At 35.9% G+C, this 19,370-nt stretch overlaps 1 protein-coding gene and 1 pseudogene across 2 annotated transcripts in view; both read right to left on the reverse strand.

The window, feature by feature from the left end:
* The window catches only part of LOC145668917 (WAP four-disulfide core domain protein 1-like), a 346,689-nt gene that overhangs the window by 177,811 nt on the left and 149,508 nt on the right, over positions 1 to 19,370 (reverse strand). The window lies entirely within an intron of this gene.
* LOC145668916 (regulator of nonsense transcripts 2 pseudogene) overlaps positions 209 to 19,370 on the reverse strand; it is a 226,144-nt pseudogene continuing 206,982 nt past the window's right edge. The window contains exon 2 of the transcript XR_014128118.1: positions 209 to 4,650. The product of XR_014128118.1 is annotated as a regulator of nonsense transcripts 2 pseudogene (transcript). The remainder of the gene's footprint in view (positions 4,651 to 19,370) is intronic.

Genomic DNA, 19,370 nt, shown 5'->3' on the forward strand with positions numbered 1-19,370 from the left:
TTTGGGCAATGAAAAATTCCACTTCGATATAAGCTCCAGGTAATTGACTTTGGGCATACCTTCCATATCACCTCCAGAATTTGACAGAATTATTGATAATATATTTTTTTCGTTAAAAATACTAGTAACGTCTCTTGGCGACTGAGGATCCATTGGCATTACTCTTTCCTTAAACGAAGCTAATTACACAACACAATTAAGTGTGAACAAAATATTTATTAAATATAGAAACAAAATTAGTTTATAAAAATATTGAAGTATAATAAACTAAGAGACTTTTTTTATTTTTAAAATAATTTTCTGAATAAAAAAAACTTCAAGATGTTAATGACAGTCTTAGTAAACATATGCATTTCTAGTTTCACAATATTACAAAGGAAATACTGACAGTTCGTAAATATGTAGACTTTCACAATTAATGTTATGAGATTTGACTTATATGTAAGTACAATTTATGGTGTTTTCCCTAATGTTTGGAAACACTGCATAAATAGTTCACGTATGAAACAATAATTTTCTGCTTGTAAAGGCAGCTGTAAACCTATTCTGCTGAATCTTAAATAAAAAAAAGAGAGAGATTTAAACAAATACACGAAAAATAAGACAATGTTCGTACTTGTATCTTGATAACTTATTAAATGATTAATGACTTAATACTGTTAACTTTCATTTGTACTCTGAGAACTTTTTATTACCTTCTCTGCATTACTAACTTTCGATTTTGTTATTTTGCTTTCGATCAAAGACTGAGAAAGTAAAACGTTAAGTTCATTTTTTGTTACAACGCCTGCTGAGTTTTAACCGCTGAGAACACACTTTTCTTCATTTTCTTAGCTCCGAAAATTGCATCTGCGTCTGGAGTTGTTTTCGAATATTGGGTCCTCTGTCGCCGCTCGCGAGGTAAACATATCACAGGGGGCTGCTGAGGGGGAGGCTGAATAAGAGCTTCCTGATAATCTTCCTCCTCAAGTCTTTCCGATATATCCAACGTTAGTCTTTTCACATATTCCTTTTCAGCGCGCTCAGCTTCCTCTTTGTTTCGTAAGTTTAAAGCTAATTCCGAGTCAGCTGGCATGGACAGACTCTTGTACTGCTGCTTATGTCCCTTCTTCAACATGAGAACAAAGTTCACTGTGCTCTCCTCCGGACTATCTCGTTGGCTCTGCTGAGAAGCTTTTCTTTGGCCTGCTTTCACGTGAAGAGGTATCGAAATATCTATTTGCTGGGGTTTCACGTTTTCCTTGAGACGATCTTGCACATTTTCTGACACCATTCTTTCAAAGTCTGCCATAAAGGTATCATCTTCTAAACAGTTAAAAATTTTGGGTGCTTTCAATGTAGTGTCAGCTTGAGTATTTACATCACCGCTCCTCTTGCCAAGAATGGAATTGGCAGGCATTAAATCAGTTGGAGAACTTCGTACTATCACTTGTGACATACCATCATATTCTTCATACTCATCTTCCGCACAATCTTCAATGTCACTTTCATTAACCTCATCAATTGATTCAAGTTGTGAGTCACTTTCTAATGTTAAGGTGTCTGTATCATTCATTTCTTCGGTCACTTGATTCTCCGAACTTTCTGCACTTATTTCTTTTAAAGATGGAATAACTTCGGAAAATTTTGAAATTAGCTCCATTTCTAATTCAACGACGGCCTGCTGAGCTTCCTCTAAACTATTGGAGATCTTGATTTTCGGATTCAACACTGAGAGTGTGTCATTGTACATGAATTTTATTCCTACTGGGAAAGGATGGTCTACAGTCCAAACCGGATCAGTGTATTTATACCAAAAGTATCTTTGGAAATAAATAAAATAATAGTCTAATTTCTTCCTACTAGAACTACTTGTGAAATATTGTCCACATGTATCTAACAGGACACACGCCATTCGTATACGGAACAAATTATCTGGAGGATCCAATTCACAATACGTACTTCTATCAAGAGTTGTACCAAATGTTATAAAAGAGTAGAGAACTTGAAATATATCCTCACTTTCCACTAACCTGTAGTTGTAAAGTTCGCCCAAATATTTCACTACAGCCACTCGACGTTGATTGTATTTTGTTTGATTCACTTCCATTCCAAGTCGTATGTCCTCCAAAACGCCATCCACAACTTGTGAACCAACGAACTCCTGATAATCAACTAAACCAGCTACAAGGCTGGCTAAACATCTGATGTTGTAGTATTTAAAATTCCATGCAGCAGTCAAACACTTCACTGCGTAGGATGCTATAGTGGGATCTTCCCAATCCAGCTTTCTCATCTGCCGAACGATCCTGTCAGTGTTTGTCTTCTTAAGATCCTGGTACAGCAACTTTTTAATATATTCATGCATAGGCACGCGCTCTTTCTTAAATTGACTTTGGAAGCTGTCAGGTGGATTCACATAATAGTATGCATTTTCTATCATAGTTACGTATCTAGAATCTAGTGCCATCACAGACTTCTTCCTCATCATATCTTCCAAACAAACTTTGGTTCTTTGAAATGAATCAGAACTTCCATACAGAAACCTACCACAACACTCAAGTAAAGTACAAGCCATTTCAATGTGGTGATGGGTAAAATCATATAGCAATATACGCAAACAATTAACGGCGTCTCCTTTGCGATACATGCGAAACTTCACAAGCTCCCCTATGAATCGTACGACCTTTATTTTAGATTCAATGTTTATCTGGTCCTTTTTCTTTACATGATATCTGAAATCTTGCTTAAGCATGTCTCCAAGCTCTGCTGCAACTTCTGGCATCACTGGATGCAAAATTGCCACCATTCGAGCATAAAACGGCAATAGATCCAGGCGAACACGAGGTGCTGAGAACAATAATTTTGCTAGCTTCCTTTTGTACACCTTAGAATTAAAATTTAACACAAATTCAACAGCAGCATTATCAATCATTTCTTTGTTCACACATGTTGGTAAGAAGTTGCAGAAGGTTTCAAATAATGCTTTGTTTTTTGTATTAGTATTCACTTCTGGTTCCTCAATGTCATCGGTTTCAGCAAATGGCAAATCATCATCTTTCTTTTTCTCGGCTTCATCAGGCTTTTTTGTGTCATCCTTCTCTTCTTCAGTGAAATCTTCAGGTTTTAAATCGTCCTCTGCACGAGAATCCAAACTTTCTTCTGAAGTTTGAGGAGTTAATATCCTGGTCTTATTACCTTCACTAGTACCAGTAGATGGAAACATTTCGTTAAAATCAGGTAGCACTTCGTAAAAGAGTCGCGTTTCTTCATCACCCCATAAATAATTGGGCCCACAACTGTCGCCAGTGCCATGAATGCACAATCCTTTCATATCAGCGTCATCAGGTTTTTCTTCTTGGACTTTTGGCAATTCAGGCACATCATCGTCAAGGATTTCGGCAAAGTTCTGTGTTCCAGCAAGCAAACGTTGATGAGTGGCTTGCATTGTTTCTAATTTTTCTTTACGATCTGGACTTAATTCTTCTTTAGTTTGTAAAATCTTTTTGTTCTGTATTTCAAATGCTCTCAATTCTCGATATTGTTTTATTAGATGTTTGCAAAGTGAATTAAAATACTCTTTCATAAGTTGTCGGACATTCCGACGTTTCTCTTCGTTAAGTAAGTCACTTATAGGCACTTCAACACCGTATTTTTCAGCCAGAAGCCTTATAGTTCTAGGAACAAGTCCAGCATAATCCTCACCGCAATGTCTACAAAAGCTCAATATTATGCTAATGTTGTTATGTTCCTCCTTGTCTAAATTCGTGAGAATAGTAAGCACATTCCCTAACAAAGGCAATCCTTCTTTGTGGCTGAAGATTCCAGCTGATACTAATTCTGAATAAAATCTCAAGTCCACTCTTATCTTACTAGGATTAGATATCTGTTCTTCACGTTTCCAACTCAACGTCTTCTTCCAGTTTTCTAATAAGTGAAATGAAAAGTCAGAATACTTTTGGTGTAACCAGCTGCATACCTGAACAGCAGGACCTACATCGCACATCTTCAACTTTGCCTCTACTAAAGCCGCAGCTACTTCGCTGATGTACTTAGTTAAGTTTAACTGTGACATGTCTTTAAGAAGAGAATCCTTTTGAGCAGCAGAAAATGTTTTCAATTTTCTAACAAGAGCTGTATTCTTTTTCAAGCTGGAATCCAATCTTGAGAAATAGGTTTCATCTGGACGCGAATTAGAGATATTTTGGTTCAAAGATCTTGTTCGAGCTTTCATTCTGAGACGGATTTCCGCATCTCTGATATACGAATCTAGAATTTCCTTTTCTTGTTCTTGTTGCTGTGCATCTTCGTTTCCAGTTTCTTTAGTGTTATTGTTCTTTTCCATATCTCTGTCCTCCATATTGTCTCCTCCTGCCTGTGCACTGTCTTCAATTCTCTCTTGACTACCGTTACCACTCGTCTGGCTATCAGACCCTGAGAAATGACACGAGCGATGTCTCTTTCCTCTTTCTTCCCATTCTCTCTTCCAACTTCTGCCTCGTCTCTCTTCGCCTCGTACTTCTTCCCCTTCTTTAGAATTCATCTCACTAATACCTCAAACCTTTGCAAAATTGGCCTATCAAGCCAAGGGATTCTGACAACACTATTATCCGCACAGGCACCAACTTTCGAGCATCTATGAAATTTACCATTCAGTCCTTATTGATATTGCTGAAAGACAATAAATAAAATTTAAGTTTGCTATCAAGTTACAGATACATCAGTTTAGAGCTGGCTAAGAGCGTCATTGTAGATATGAAGCTAAATTTGCACGAAAATAAATTAAGCAATTTTTTTATACAGTGTAGTTATAATTAAAGTTCCACTTTCAAAATGCTGTAAAAAAAAAAAAACACTGGTCGGAATGACTTCAAATTTTGACCTGAATATAATTGAAGAAGGGGGAAACGATATAGTATAAGAAAAAAACAAAGTTCCGAAGTGTATCCATAGATGGCGCTGTAAGCGGCATAACGAAATTGGGTTCGGTTACAAGTGACATTTTGAATCGAAATATGACGGCTTTAGCATGAGTTGCTCATTTAATCAACTGCATTGTTCAATGTGCATGACTGTTTTGGTTTTGTGACGGAAAAAATGACTTCCAAGTCATTCAACAGTTGTGGCACTGTTAGTAGAAAGTCCATCACCACGGCAAGGTGGTACAACATTGGATGGGTAAAATCGACTTTGAATTATTCTTGGCCAAAAACCGCATACAAAACACATAATGATTCAGTTTTTAGTTGTTCTTACGTGAGAAACCACTTGTAGCCGAATCCACTTTCGCTATGCCGCTTACAGCACCATCTATTGATATACTTTGGAACTTTGTTTTTCTTATGCCATTCGTTTTTCCCTTCTTGAAGTATATTTAGTTCAAATTTGAAGTCATTCTGACGTTTTTTTCAGCATTTTAAAAGTGGAATTTTAATTATAATCACCCTATAAATCTCGTTTTTCCTTATGTTTAAAATTAATCAGATAGTAATACAGCAGAAATTCGAGAACTTTTAATTCGGTTAATTACACTCTTTCTATCTTTCATTTTCTTGCCAATTATAGAGCAATAGTATACGAACTCTCCTTTACTATTTCAAGACGGAACTTTCTTGTGGTTATATGCAAGAGACTCGGGTTCGGTTTCCGCTAAGAGCTCAAGTTAAGCTATAGTACTGATGCTAAAAAGAGATGTTAAACCTCAAATGAACTAATCAACAAAGATGTACTCTCCTATGATCGTTCTTCCTTCTTGTAAGAGGAACTTGAAGAACTTTTCATATTAATTTGTGAAAATGAAATGAAATCTTTGAATTTTACGTCCCACGGTTATGCCAGTTAGGCTAAAGAGGACGGTGATGATGAGTAATGAATGAAATGGTGGAATGAAGAAAGTGGGAGGAAACGGGAGAACCTCGAGAAAACCCACGCACACGGTGTTTGTCCACCACAAAGTTCACTTGGCGGGGGCTGTGATCGAACCCGGGACCCCAAACACCAGAGGTGAACGCTCTACCACTGAGCCACCGCGGCTCCTCATATTAATTTGTGTTTCTTAATTTAGTTTTAATGGTAAATCGATGATTAAAATATAAACCTTAGATCCAACAATCTTGTGAAGGAGGGAGACGGTCTGAAATCGTAACAAGCAAAGTATAGCATAGCATTAGGAGTTGTGGGTGAAGAGAATGTTTATTTTTGCCATTATTACCACATATATATTTATCAATATATTATTTTCTCAGTAATCACTTGATGTACTACGAGGAAATGTGCATTAACTGATCTTCATGCATTACATACGATCTGGCGGGGGTAAGGTGGCTCAGTGGTAGAGCGCTTACCTCTGGTGCGTGGGGTACTTGGTTTGATTTCCAGCCAAGTAAGTTTATGGTGGACAACATCGTGTCCGTGAATTTGCCCAGGGTGCTCCCGTTTCTTCCTACATTCTCATTCTATCGATTCTTTCATAATCATTCACTCGCCGTGGTATCCGCATCTTGCTTTAAAAATAAGAATGGAGCGTAACAAATACTATTGTACGGTACCTGAAGGGGCTTGAGTTCAATGGAATGAAAGGTGAGCATGTATTTCAAACTGCACAGTTAAGTCGTTTAATTAGTATTATGAACTGAAAACACCATTTTGTTTTTCTCCTTTTATTTACAAATCGCAAAAATTGAATATGTTTAGTTACTCGAAAGGGGGTGTGAAAGCTTGTACTTTCAACCTTCTCCCCAATCCTAGCATTGAGCAAGAAATCTAAGAACATTAAATTTACGATTTTGTTGTTCAAAAAACTTTTTGCTTTCATGTTTGGCTTAAACAACACACATGTATACTATCAGGAAATCTGTATAAATGAATCTCAAACGGCAAAGATATTTTAGTATTAATTTTAAATTTCGTTAGTTTCGAAAACTGTAGAGAAATGGGGGCGCGAATGATGATCATCAAAACATCAAACGCCAGGAAAATGTTGCCGCATTAACTATATGTTGTTTTGTCCAAGTGTCAGTTGTTTTTGCCATAATTCGTCGGATTTGCTGCAAGTTAATCAGAATGTTTGCAAATTTCCTACATTTTATTTTTTATTGTATATATCACCTCGTATTTTGTCTCAACTCGAAATTCGAGACGAGTTGAAACAACGTTTCCTTGAGACGAGTCAAGACAGTCTTAAATCTTGTCTCGACTCGTCTCGTACGCATCCCTAAATGGGGGCACGCGACTCTGAAGTAATTGGAAACCACTCACATAACCCATCGGCTTGCGTTATATCAAAAAGTAAACAGTTAACCTTTAATATATATATTAATAACCTAACATGGACTGAATCATTTGCGTCGATAATTTGTTATAACAACGTTAATGTACCCTTCTCTCGCGTGGCATGAAACAAATTGTTATTATAAGTTTGATTTTAGTTTTTACTTTTTGAATTGGACCTAAGGCAATGTTTTAGTTGTAATAAATTAAATTTGTAACAAATGTTACACTGCAATACTTGCTGGACTTTTAAAATAGCTATAAATTGCCTTGAAATGTCAGCAATTAAAAAAATAAACTTTGCATAAAAACCGAAAGTCTTATTTCTTTCATTGTATGTAAATGTATCTGCGAATTTTATATTTAAAATTTGAATACCTGCACTACATACATGCATTATAGCCCTGTACTAATTCTGGAAATCATTAGATTGGTTTATACTGATTATCAAAATAAAAAAAAATGGAATAGTCATTATTCTTTGCATGTTTAGTAGCTACAGATGTAGTTTTACGGGTTTCGTTTTCAAATAAATAAACAAAAAATAAAAATAAAAATAAAAAATGAAAACTTATTTATATGTATACTAGCAGAATACCCGTTCTTCGCACGGGGAGAATAGTTTCATTTTGGATATAAAGGGTTCAATTTGGATTTAAACGGCATCGGAAGTATCACTGTTCGTCTCACAGACTCCAAAAACTATGGATTCGACACTAATATCGGTCATTTTCGATCATTTTTAAATATCTCCTATTATCCCCCTCCCCTAAGTTGCATCGTCAGAATGAAATGCCAAACAAACATTTCAGATCCGAACCTCATTTCAGCTGAAAATTTGATCGAGACTGCTTGGGTGGTACGAACTAACAAACATAGTGACTTTCATTTTCATAGTGATGGAATATAATGAATTTTGCTCAGAGTTAAAAATCAAGTTCGTTTACTCATGTGATTGATTCATCCATCGAAAGTGTAAAAATCAACAATTTGCAGTGTTAACGTCGATTATTACTACAAAATAACTTCAGATATAGCAAGAACCTGTTTACTGCAATTCTTTAAGCGTCCAAAGAATATATTTCACCTCCATCCTTCACTTTCTACTAAAACCAGAAATGATAGAATCCAACACAACTTACGGTTTCCAAATTGATCTATATAAGAGCAAAATTGATAAAAGATACCGAGAGGTGATTTTCTGGAATCGATTTTGTGTTCTAAGAGTAGGTACTTAACCCTCTATTCAAACCGGAAGTGGCAGAAATAAACCGCTTCCGGTTTTAGCGTCGATTGCCATAGAATAAAAACCGTAATAGATAAGAGAGAACTGGTTTATTGTAATCAGTCAAGCGTCCCAAGAATATAATCTATCTACACTCTAATCTCTCTACTTTAAACCGGAAGTAGTAGAAATCTTCTACTACTACCGGTTTCAATATTAATTGAGACAATATCACGCCAGTAGTAAATCTTAAATATAATATAAATCGGTTGCCATGTCCAGGCATGTAGCCAGGATTTCGTAAAGGAAGGGGTTCGGGTCCGTGATATGAAATACTGTGGTCATCACACCAGGAACTCAATCATTCTAAACTATTTCACTGGCAACATATATTAAACGGCGTGACAAACATCTTGGCATTTGAAGGCGGCGCTCCAAGTTCCCTTTAAATGCTGCTAGCAAATGAGAGGCCAGCGGTATTGCCACGTTTATTTTGCACACATCCACGTCTATCCCCTGTCACCTGATCGCGCTGTAGTTTGTCTGCTTACCCATAGCCACACCCCTTTACCACTTGGCAACGTCACGCCAGAGCTTGCGTTTTATTCGTTTAGCTGAAATGCCAAGATGTTTGTCACAGGCCTTAGTTCGTTTAGCCAGGATTACGTAATGGGGGAGGGACGTAAAATGAAATACTGTGGTTATCACACCAGGAACTCAATCAATTTAAACTGGCTACATATATTGGTTTGTTAAGACAACAAACTGAAGATATATTAGTTTAATAACTATAAAAAAATCTCCAGTAAAAGAATATGAAAAAGTATTGAAAAAAGATCTTACAATAACTACGACGAGTCTTCCTGTGTTCATTCAAATATAACAGAGGAAGACCTCAACTATTATAAAAAGTAAATATCCATTATTATAAAAAAAATTGGTCCTATATACCCAATAATGTTTTGTAAAATATATTACAATACCTGCGTTCCTTTCTCTGTTGAATCAAATGTTAACATAATTTCTTTCCACATAACTTTTTTTGTTTTCATTATTCCGTCAACTACTGTCTGTTCCGAATGACAGGTTAAAGGAGAGTACAAAACTGTTTTTAAAGTAACATGTTTGATACTTCAGAGAAGTGATGACGAAAAATTATGATAAAATATGTCCATACTGTTACAGAACGGCATTATGTTATCGAAAGCTTGAAATTTCCTGACTAATTCTGAGAACTTTCCTAGAAATTTCAAATTTCCTGACTTTTCCAGGATATCCCGCTCATTCGCCACCATGTATTGGAAGTAATACAAATCTCCTCATAAGAAAGAGTAACCAGAAGCTTGCTGTAGCTTTTTAACACTGATACTTCTTTTTCTCGTTTCTTTTTGTTTCATCTTTTTTTTTCAGTTCTGGTTTCGAAGAGGGGTCCGGACTCCCTGGACCCCCCTTGGCTACGTGCCTGCCATATCGATAACAACACTTTAAGTTTTGAGTGGAGACTGTAAAGGGAATGCATTGTTGAAGGGAAATCGGAGAAGACGTGCACTTTAAATGTGTACTTCCGCTGACAAACAGGATGAACGCGGGAGGTAGGTGACGGGCAGACGACAGCAGGGGGAATTCTATTCTTGAACCATTAAAAAATTGAAACTTCAATATCAACATCGTGTACACTGTTGTGTATACCGTATAAATGCTTCACATTGTGATATAGTGATGTATATATATATATATATATATATATATATATATATATATATATATATATATATATATATATATATATATATATATATATAACTACCGTGACACCACTCAGTTTAATTTAATTTAATTTAATTTTGACTTTTGAATAAAGTACTGAAACTTCACGAAAAAGCTAATCATTGCACGGGGAGAAATTATCATACTCTGCCTGATCTGCAAAGTAAGAAGTGATGAAAAACTTGCGGCAAAGTCCACGCACCACACAATCGTCAACACTAGAAACCGCTACATGTAATGCATGCTGTGTGTCTATGTTTGGAAGGCATTGACGTGATGTATTAGCAGTTGGCGAACACCTTCATGTATTAGTTGACCACTGGCCTAGTCACGTATGGCATGAATCATGAGTTGGTGGAACGAGGCAGCTTTCCATCACGTTTATTGTGGATGACAACAGTTCTTTTTGGTGGCGGTAAAGGTCAACTGCAATGCAAGAGGTCCATGTCTCTTCATCTTCTGCCGCCTCTGCTTACAAGAGTAAAAAGTGTTTCGCTCCTGTGAAGACTTCAAGTTGTTTACAATTCAAATGACTTGGTTCTGGAAAGGTTTCAAGCAACCTCCGCTTGTGCAACGGCAGCTTCAAAGGGATGTCAAGTTCCTTATAGTGAGAGAGTATCTCAAAGAATGGATGATACAAAACGTAAATTACAGCAAAAATATTGTCATTTACTGTTGGTAGAGAGAGAGATTGAGAGGGCTACTACATCTACGATAATTCTGAGACTTCCCATGGAATTACGTTACACTTACATTCTTCTCTTAAAAAATAAATAAAATTAAATTAAATTAAATTAAAAATGAAAATGAAAAATAAAAAAACAAGTGTTAATCATGGGTGCATTTTCTCCAAAGGTACACTCATGTCCAAAATTATTGTCGCATGTCTATAAATATGTTGTTGTAGGAATATAATTTGATAACGAATTCGCTCGGTATTTCTTATAATGTTAGTATGTGTATAATCGGCAAAGACATGTATGTGGCAAATTTTATGTCAAAAGATCAGTAAGTAAGAACAATAAAACGAAAATAAAATTTTCTTGTCCATTTAGCAACATTTTGTTTTACTCATTCTAATTTTTGTATTTATAATTCTTTTCCTATGAAATTTACCATAAATATACATTTCCCGATTATACACACAGGCCCGTATCCAAGGGGGGTCTAGGGAGGCCGCCCCCCCTAAATTTTTTGCTGGTCCCCTCTAAAATTTTCACTGTAGGCTTGCAAATGAACTATAATATGGTGATGAACTATAATATTGTTGGATCGGGCCCTCCTAACTTCAGCCGGGCCCCCCCTAAATTTTTGGGCTGGCTACCGGCCTGTATACACATAGTATTAGTATTAAAAGTACCCTGCAAAATCATTATCAAATTATATTCTTACAAAAAGACAGTTATCGATGGTTGAGCGCCAAAAGGGCGTAACTGTCGAATTTTAAAATTTGGAGGTAATGCTATGAGGACATGTATAATGGATTCAATTTTCTTGTGCCAAGACGCCTTAATGAAAATCTCTATCCTTGGAACGTTATTCGAAAATGATATAAAGGTATAACTGAGTTATTAGCATTTGGTTCTGTGCCAGAGAGGCACATATCACTTAAGCCTCTAAACTAATAAAATTTCAGTTACGCCTTTTTGGCGCTCAACCATCGTTATAGATATGCGACAATAATTTTGGACATGAGTGTACATAATGTTATGACACCCACACTTTAATTCTTGGTAACATATTTTTAAATGCAAACTATCTAGGCCTACTTTCGAATTTTCTCGATGGTGGTGCTAATCTGCAATTCCTTTTTCCTCCCTCTACCTGATATACCTTTAATTAAACGTAATAAATTATATACTTTTTACACAATGTTTTAGTTGTTGATTGGCTTAAATGTTTAATTTTCTTTTCGCTCAATCTTCAACGTGAGCATGAGTCATGGTTCCTCCTTGGGGGTATCCCTGAATCACAGGGTTGATTGAACTCACATTTTTTAAATTGTGCTCATGCCCAAAGTGAAAATAGAAGTTCGCATTCTGATATTCATAATTTGTAAGGGAGTTAAGTTTGATTCACGATTTGGTGATTTACCCTCACCTTGAACTCGCATTGTTAAATAAAGAATTAAGACTCAAAACATATTTCATGTAGAGCACTGTGAACAACCAGGCAGAAATGCGTAGATTGTGGTGGGAAAAACTAGGCTATATTAAGAATGATTGGTAACGTTCGAAATGTGAACGTTGAAAATTAGGTGTGTCAGACGAACAATCGATGAAGAAATGTTTGGGAAAAGAAGATAAATATTGGAACTAGATAGAAAGAGAAAAGTATTTGGTTATGGCATTATTTGGGGAGAAATTCTTATAAAACTATGATCAAAAGCATAATGGGCCATAAGACATAAAGTAAAAGGTTACAACAGATGGACGATATTAGAAAGATTACATAATTTAAAACAGTTGGCCTTCCAGTGATCTAAAGTATTTGCAATCATGGTAAACACACTTATGTGAAATTAAACATTCGTATGATCTCAAAATTAAAAAAAAAAATAGAAAATATGGGCCTAATCAAAATAAAAAGTTATAAAAGTTCTCATTAGACCCAGGACCTGCCAACAAGCAGAATATGCAGTGATAATTTCTTGGTTTCACCCTTCCCTATAAGGTCAAACCAAGGAGTGTAGAACAAAAAAAGCCACATTGAGTGTATGATAACAATATATTTTCGTCCAGGGGCCTATTTCTTAAAACTACTTATTAGTCTTGTAATACTACTATAAAAATTTTCAAAATCAAATATTTTACAATATACCATAAAATCATGTCAAATGATAGGTATCAGCAATAGTATTTAGAAATAATTCCACATTTAATCTAATACTTCTACTCCACGATATTTTACGACTTGTAAAAAAAAAAAAAAAAAAAAAAAAAAAAAAAAAAAAAACGTATTACAAGACTAGTAGTTTTGAGAAGTGCTAGGGTTGCCAACTCTGGAAAATAAGAACAACCGGCACTCCTCAAATTCCCTGGTAAGTCTAAGTGTGAAGTACCTCTGTTCGAACCCATCCATGGGAAGGAAATGTACTATCGTGAACAAAAGTGCATTAGCATCTGTATTCTACATATCCTTAGTGCATTCACTAATAAGCTTAATAGATACGTTGTGCTATAAATGAGAAACTGAAATCAGCATTGATCATTTTATTGTATTTACCAGTAACTGACACTTCTTTAAAATTATCGAAACAGATTAACAAAATTATATTAATCATTACATGACAATTTTGGATTTGGAAAAGGAAATTTATTCTTTAAACTTATACTTTAACTGCAAAAAATTGCCTTAAAAAGTCCTTTTTCACTCTCAATAAAGTATAAAATTCCTTACAAGTAAATTTCAAATATTCCCTGACACAGTTTTCATCATATCTTTAAAATTATCTAAACACATGTACAAAATATATTAACCGTTGATAGATGATGAAAGGTGACAGTTCTAGACTTACAGAATGAAAGTTGCTTTTTAAATCTATACTTCGAACTGGATGAAATTCCTTCGAACTAGATACATTAAAAAAAAAAATGGTCATAAAGGGGTTGGTAAGAAGTTTGTACCAGTCACCGACTTAAATCAAAATAACAACAATATTTCCGGCCAGGCCGGTCAAAAACTGGCCAGTTGGCAACCCTAAGAAATATGCCCAGAATTTTAACAACCACGATGATACTCGTTGGTTACATACAACTATGTGCACTTTCTGCTATAGGGGATTTTACAAACAGACCAGAAAATGTGATTCAGAAACACGTCAAGAATTGTTTCTTACCCTGTTCCTTACTATCTTAGGGGCAGCAATGAGAATTGCAGGCTTCATTAAGAGAACTGAAAATTATTATTTTGAATTCACATAGGATAAGTATCTATGTGTCTAAATATTTTCATAATATTTTTTTGTTTTCTCGCCCTCGGTAACTAATATATATATATATATATATATATATATATATATATATATATATATATATATATATATATATATATATATATATATATAACATTAATTATGTTTGCATGTTTCCTGAAGATTCTCCTGTTTTTTCCCATTCATCAATTCCATAACCCAGTGGCGGATCTATCCCGGGGTCGGGGGCCTAGCCCCCCAATTTTTTGAGAGAAAAATAATTTAAGTTATTATTTACCAGTATGTTTTTGAAAGTTAATGGTAAACTCATGATATATCTATCATAGTCTGGGTTCTGGCTGTCCCCCCTTGTTTTTTACCTTCTAGGTCCGCCACTGCCAAACGACCTGTCTTTTTTTTCACAACGCATAAGGGAACGACGTTAATCTAAAGAATAAATTTTATTTCACTTGAAAGTAATCGGCCAATGATCTTGTGTTACGAGATTAGTATGTTCTCTAACACGAAATACGAGAAGAAAGTGTTTACTGGCCCAGATGACTAACACAGAACTCAGAATGGCAGATTTCCTACAGACCTGAATGCTTACTTCTTCAGGGGTGCCCACAAGGGGGGGCTATGACGCAAACTGCGTCATTGAAATATTTGGGGGGGGTTAAAATCTATATAAATATGGTTGATGAGGGGGGGTAAAATTAATCGAAAAGAAGATTTTTTCATGGGAGAACACCTACGGATAGACAATTGGGGGGGGTGCGTCATAGACATAAGGGGGGGTGGGCACCACTGACTTCTTCATTATTTCCGAAGAACATTAAAACATCCAGACTAGAGGACGGAACACAAAAATATTACGATGGAAATCTGTGCTATTATCATGAAGACAGGTCGTAACCACCTTTTCTTGATCGTTCGAAACGTGTTTTCTTCAACGACAAACCAGCTACTACAAATGCACGACACGTCGTGTGACACATCAAAACAAAGCGAGAAAAAATTTGGCTGTCCCTCGGCTCGACACACGCCACAACACAGGCTTTCTAACAATGTTTACCCTTGACGCTCCAACAGTCTCTTGTGTATCTTGGGGCTTCCTGGGGTGAAGCGACAAGTCACGCTCTCTAGTTTGGCGCCACTTGGGAGAAGACTCAGATAACGTTGTAACCGTAGACATCAAGGATTCAGTCCACACATTATGCCGGTCAACCTGTCAGCAACCCTCTTGCATTACTGATAAATGCTTCCCCCCTTCGTTTATTCCATCTTTTTTCCTTCCTTGCTGCGCTAAAACATTGCCATCTCATTTCAGATAATGATTACAAATAATAATAATAATAATAATAATAATAATAATAATAATAATAATAATAATAATAATAATAATAATAATAATAATAATAATAATATAAAGAAATTTTTGCCGCCTTTTATTTGGATTCGGAATATCTTCTAAATTGCTGTTTTAAAACGTGAATCTTTGCGAGCAAAGAATAAATTTCTATTGGTCAAATGTTTACAATTACCACCCCGTCTTCCTGTCCTTCTTGAAGATTATATGCAAATATTTCAGATATTCACCAAAGCCACTTACACTGAAAATGTTAAGTCATCAATTCGAATGCTGGAGTAAAACGCAAGAGGAATTTGGAAATGTAAGCAAGATTTAGGGACTAGAGTAACTTAACTACTATTAGGAATACTTAAAATAATTGAAAAATAAATAAATAAATCAATTAAAACATTGTTTTTTTTATATAAAAATGTACTAGAAAAGAAAACATCTTTGGTGGGGTAAATTGTAGAAATGGTAGTAAGGATAAAAGCATTGGGTCTTTTTTCCTAAAGACACATTGCCATGTTAAAAGAATCTTGTAGCTGCCATTAAAAAATCTTGCAACCCGATCTTTCTATTTACTGTTTACATATTACAACTTTCTGAAAGCAAGAAAGGTATCTCCACCCATGCAGCACTGCACTCTAGTGGACAAACAGTGAACCTCTTCATTAAAAACGTGTATTTAGGCGCACTTCCCCTCCCTGTCGAAAAGAATCCGTTGTTTCGGAAGCGGCGAAACTGGTTTTTCTTTTATGTCAGCGGGAGGTCGATAGTAGGTAGCAAGCAAGACGTCCCAGAAAGTTGCACACTGTTCAACTCCTTGCAAGATGGAAAAAAATGTTTTATGACCTTTTCAAGACCATGTGTACATGGTGAAATATGGTAGGGTTTCAAGATTTTTTTATGACAGCTACAAGTTCTTCTAACGTGGCAATGTGGCTTTAAATTGACGGCTAAGGGTTTTAAGTATGTAAGAAGCGTCATGTAAACATAAAGAGGGCACGGTGCCTCAGTTGTAGAACGCTTACCTCTAGTGCGAGGTGTCCCTGGTTCAACCCCCGGCCTAGTAAGTTTGTGGTGGACAACATCGTGTCCATGGATTTTCTTGGGATATTCCCGTTTCCTCCCACATTCTCATTCAACCAATTTTTTTCATCATCATTCACTTGCCTTAACCATTCGTCTCTCTTATCCTAAAGAGCTCCTTCGTGGCTAAGCGGTTAGCATACGCGCCTATGGCGTGGGAGACCCGGGTTCGATTCCCGGCGGGAGCTGATGTGGTTCGGATTCCACGTTAATCAGTAGGTTCACGTCTCATATAGCCTCGCTGCTCAACAGGACGTTAAACTCAAAATCAACTCAACTCTCTTAGCCTAAAGGGCATAATCGTGGGACGTTAAACTGAAAATTTGCATTTCATTTTCATTTTCATGTAAACATTAATTTGCGCACAATGCTTTTAGTCTAACCTCATTTTACCACACCCAATATTACATTTAACTTTTAAAAGTCACACCCGTTCGTGACCTCTCCTGCAGTGGAAGGATTCTGATTAGGGATGCGCTCGAGTCGAGTCGAGACAGAATTTTCCTGACAAAATTCGAGTCGAGACACAGCTCTTCCAATACAAAAATATATATTTTTCGAGTCGAGACATCACGTTTAGAGCACAATTTCGAGACGAGACAGTCTCAAATCTTGTCTCGTGCGCATCCCTAATTCTGATCATTTCTACATGAAATTAAGAAACAAAAGCGAATTCAAGAACAGAAAATTTTCGAGACGAGATGATAAAGGCTTGTCGAGAATTAAGGAGAGACGAGAATTCGGGAATAGAGACGAGGCGAAAAAGAATTCATCGAGAATTGAGACGAGAAGAGATAAAACCTTATTTCTCGTCTTATCGGCAACACTAATTTTCGCATGAAACGTTCTTCAGGAGTGTGTTAATTCTTCATTACTGCAGCTCTTCATTCCTTCTAATTAAGCACTCAAAAGACATCATAATTGTATATTGTAGATGTAATAAGTTTACAAAATAACATTACGGATGAGTACTGGTGCATGTGCTCCATGTACTAATGGATCTGCTGAATACAATTAGGAGATATTTAAAATGAAATGAAATCTTTAAGTTTTACTCCCACAGTTATGACGGCTAGGCTAAAGGAGACGGTGGTGATGAGAAATGAATGAAATGGTGGAATGAAGGAACTGGGAGGAGACGGGAGAACCCCGAGAAAATCCACACACGGTGTTTGGCCACCACAAAGCTTACCTAGTGCGAGTTGGGTTCGAACCAAGGACCTTATGTACCAGAGGTGAACGCTCTACCACTGATTCACCGTGGCCCCTAGGAGATATCTAGTTCGATGCCCTGACTCAACAGACCTTTCTAGTGCTGAAGCAAAGGTCAACTTTGTTAATTAGCCCCTACATTATTAAACAGTTCTGAAATACTGTACAACTATATATACTGTATATCTTCTTAACAGCGTAACAGACATCAGCGATCTTTCGTGGTCCAATATAAAGAAAAGTAATCTGGAATTGCTTAAGCAACTTTAAAGACGCTAACAAATCAGTTAGAATTCCGTTATTTTACCTGTTGAAAACTCGTAACCTTATTAATATAACACCATCGTCCCTGAGGTCAAGGATTTTACTTTAATTATGAAAGTATATCTGAACATGTGTAAAAGCTGACTGTTGAACGATTCAATTCATCAAAATGTTTGCTCAAAATTGAGAAAATGCAATTCAAGCAAGGATGTTATAAAATAGAGGATGTTTGCCCATATGTTATCTTCATCCTATTAACTCAATGAATAAAAAGAAACCGAGCATCGGCACATCTGATTGGCTACTCGCGTTTCCACTATCGTCTGATTGACTACTTTCGTTTCTGCCATGAACCTGGCTCAAAATATTCCGATCTTATTGGGTAGAGTAGGGGTGGCTGAACCGTGACGTAGGGCTTCACAATTTTGTTGTATTGGTACTGTAGATCATCTATTTTATATCATCCTTGAATTCAGGACTAAATACAATTGCAGTTGTTTGAAATTCGAACAATTGTGGATTTTAAAAAAATAACAAAGAGAAAAAAGTAACTAACTGGAAAATTAGTTACTGGATTTAACTGGAAAGTTTCTCCGAAATCATGAGATATCATTTAGTACATTTATAATGTTGTCGAATGGAAATTTCTCTTAGTTCTTGAGGGGCAAATAATAATAATAATAATAATAATAATAATAATAATAATAATAATAATAATAATAATCCATTTATAAAAAAATATCCTGATAGTTTTTTGTTTGAAAATGGTTAGGTTAAACAAGAATCGCATCGAATCCAATTCACTTCCATTGTTGATTTACTGACAATGATAATAGCCGGGTCACTATCATTAAATTGACAGTGATGCCATTTTCGTTCCAAAAGAAGATTTGTCAATGACAAACTATAATGGAAGTTAACGACAAAACTCATTAAATGTCTGACACTCCTAAATTCCAATTACATCTCATAACTAAGTAACTAAACTAACGCCTCAAACTACAGATAGAACGAAATCACGAACGTTTTGTTACAAAGACACGTTTAGTCAATGACAAGAAGAAACAAAAAAAAAAAAAAAGTCTTTGGACTAGGGCACGAAAAGCACACACAAAGCCAAATTAAAGATTCATCAAACGTTCTATATTATATTTCGAGCCATAAATTTAAATGAAGTTTCGTGTATAAGAGTCTGTAATAGAACGTGTTTTCGCTGTCATCTAAAGTGTATTTCCATGTCAGGTCTTCCGAGATTACTAACAACTTGAACATGAATGTTTTTCTCGCTTTTAGTGGGA

The sequence above is a fragment of the Thermobia domestica genome, chromosome 13, assembly GCF_964235325.1.
Source record: "Thermobia domestica chromosome 13, izTheDome1.hap1.1, whole genome shotgun sequence".
Classification (NCBI taxonomy): Eukaryota; Metazoa; Arthropoda; class Insecta; order Zygentoma; family Lepismatidae; genus Thermobia; species Thermobia domestica.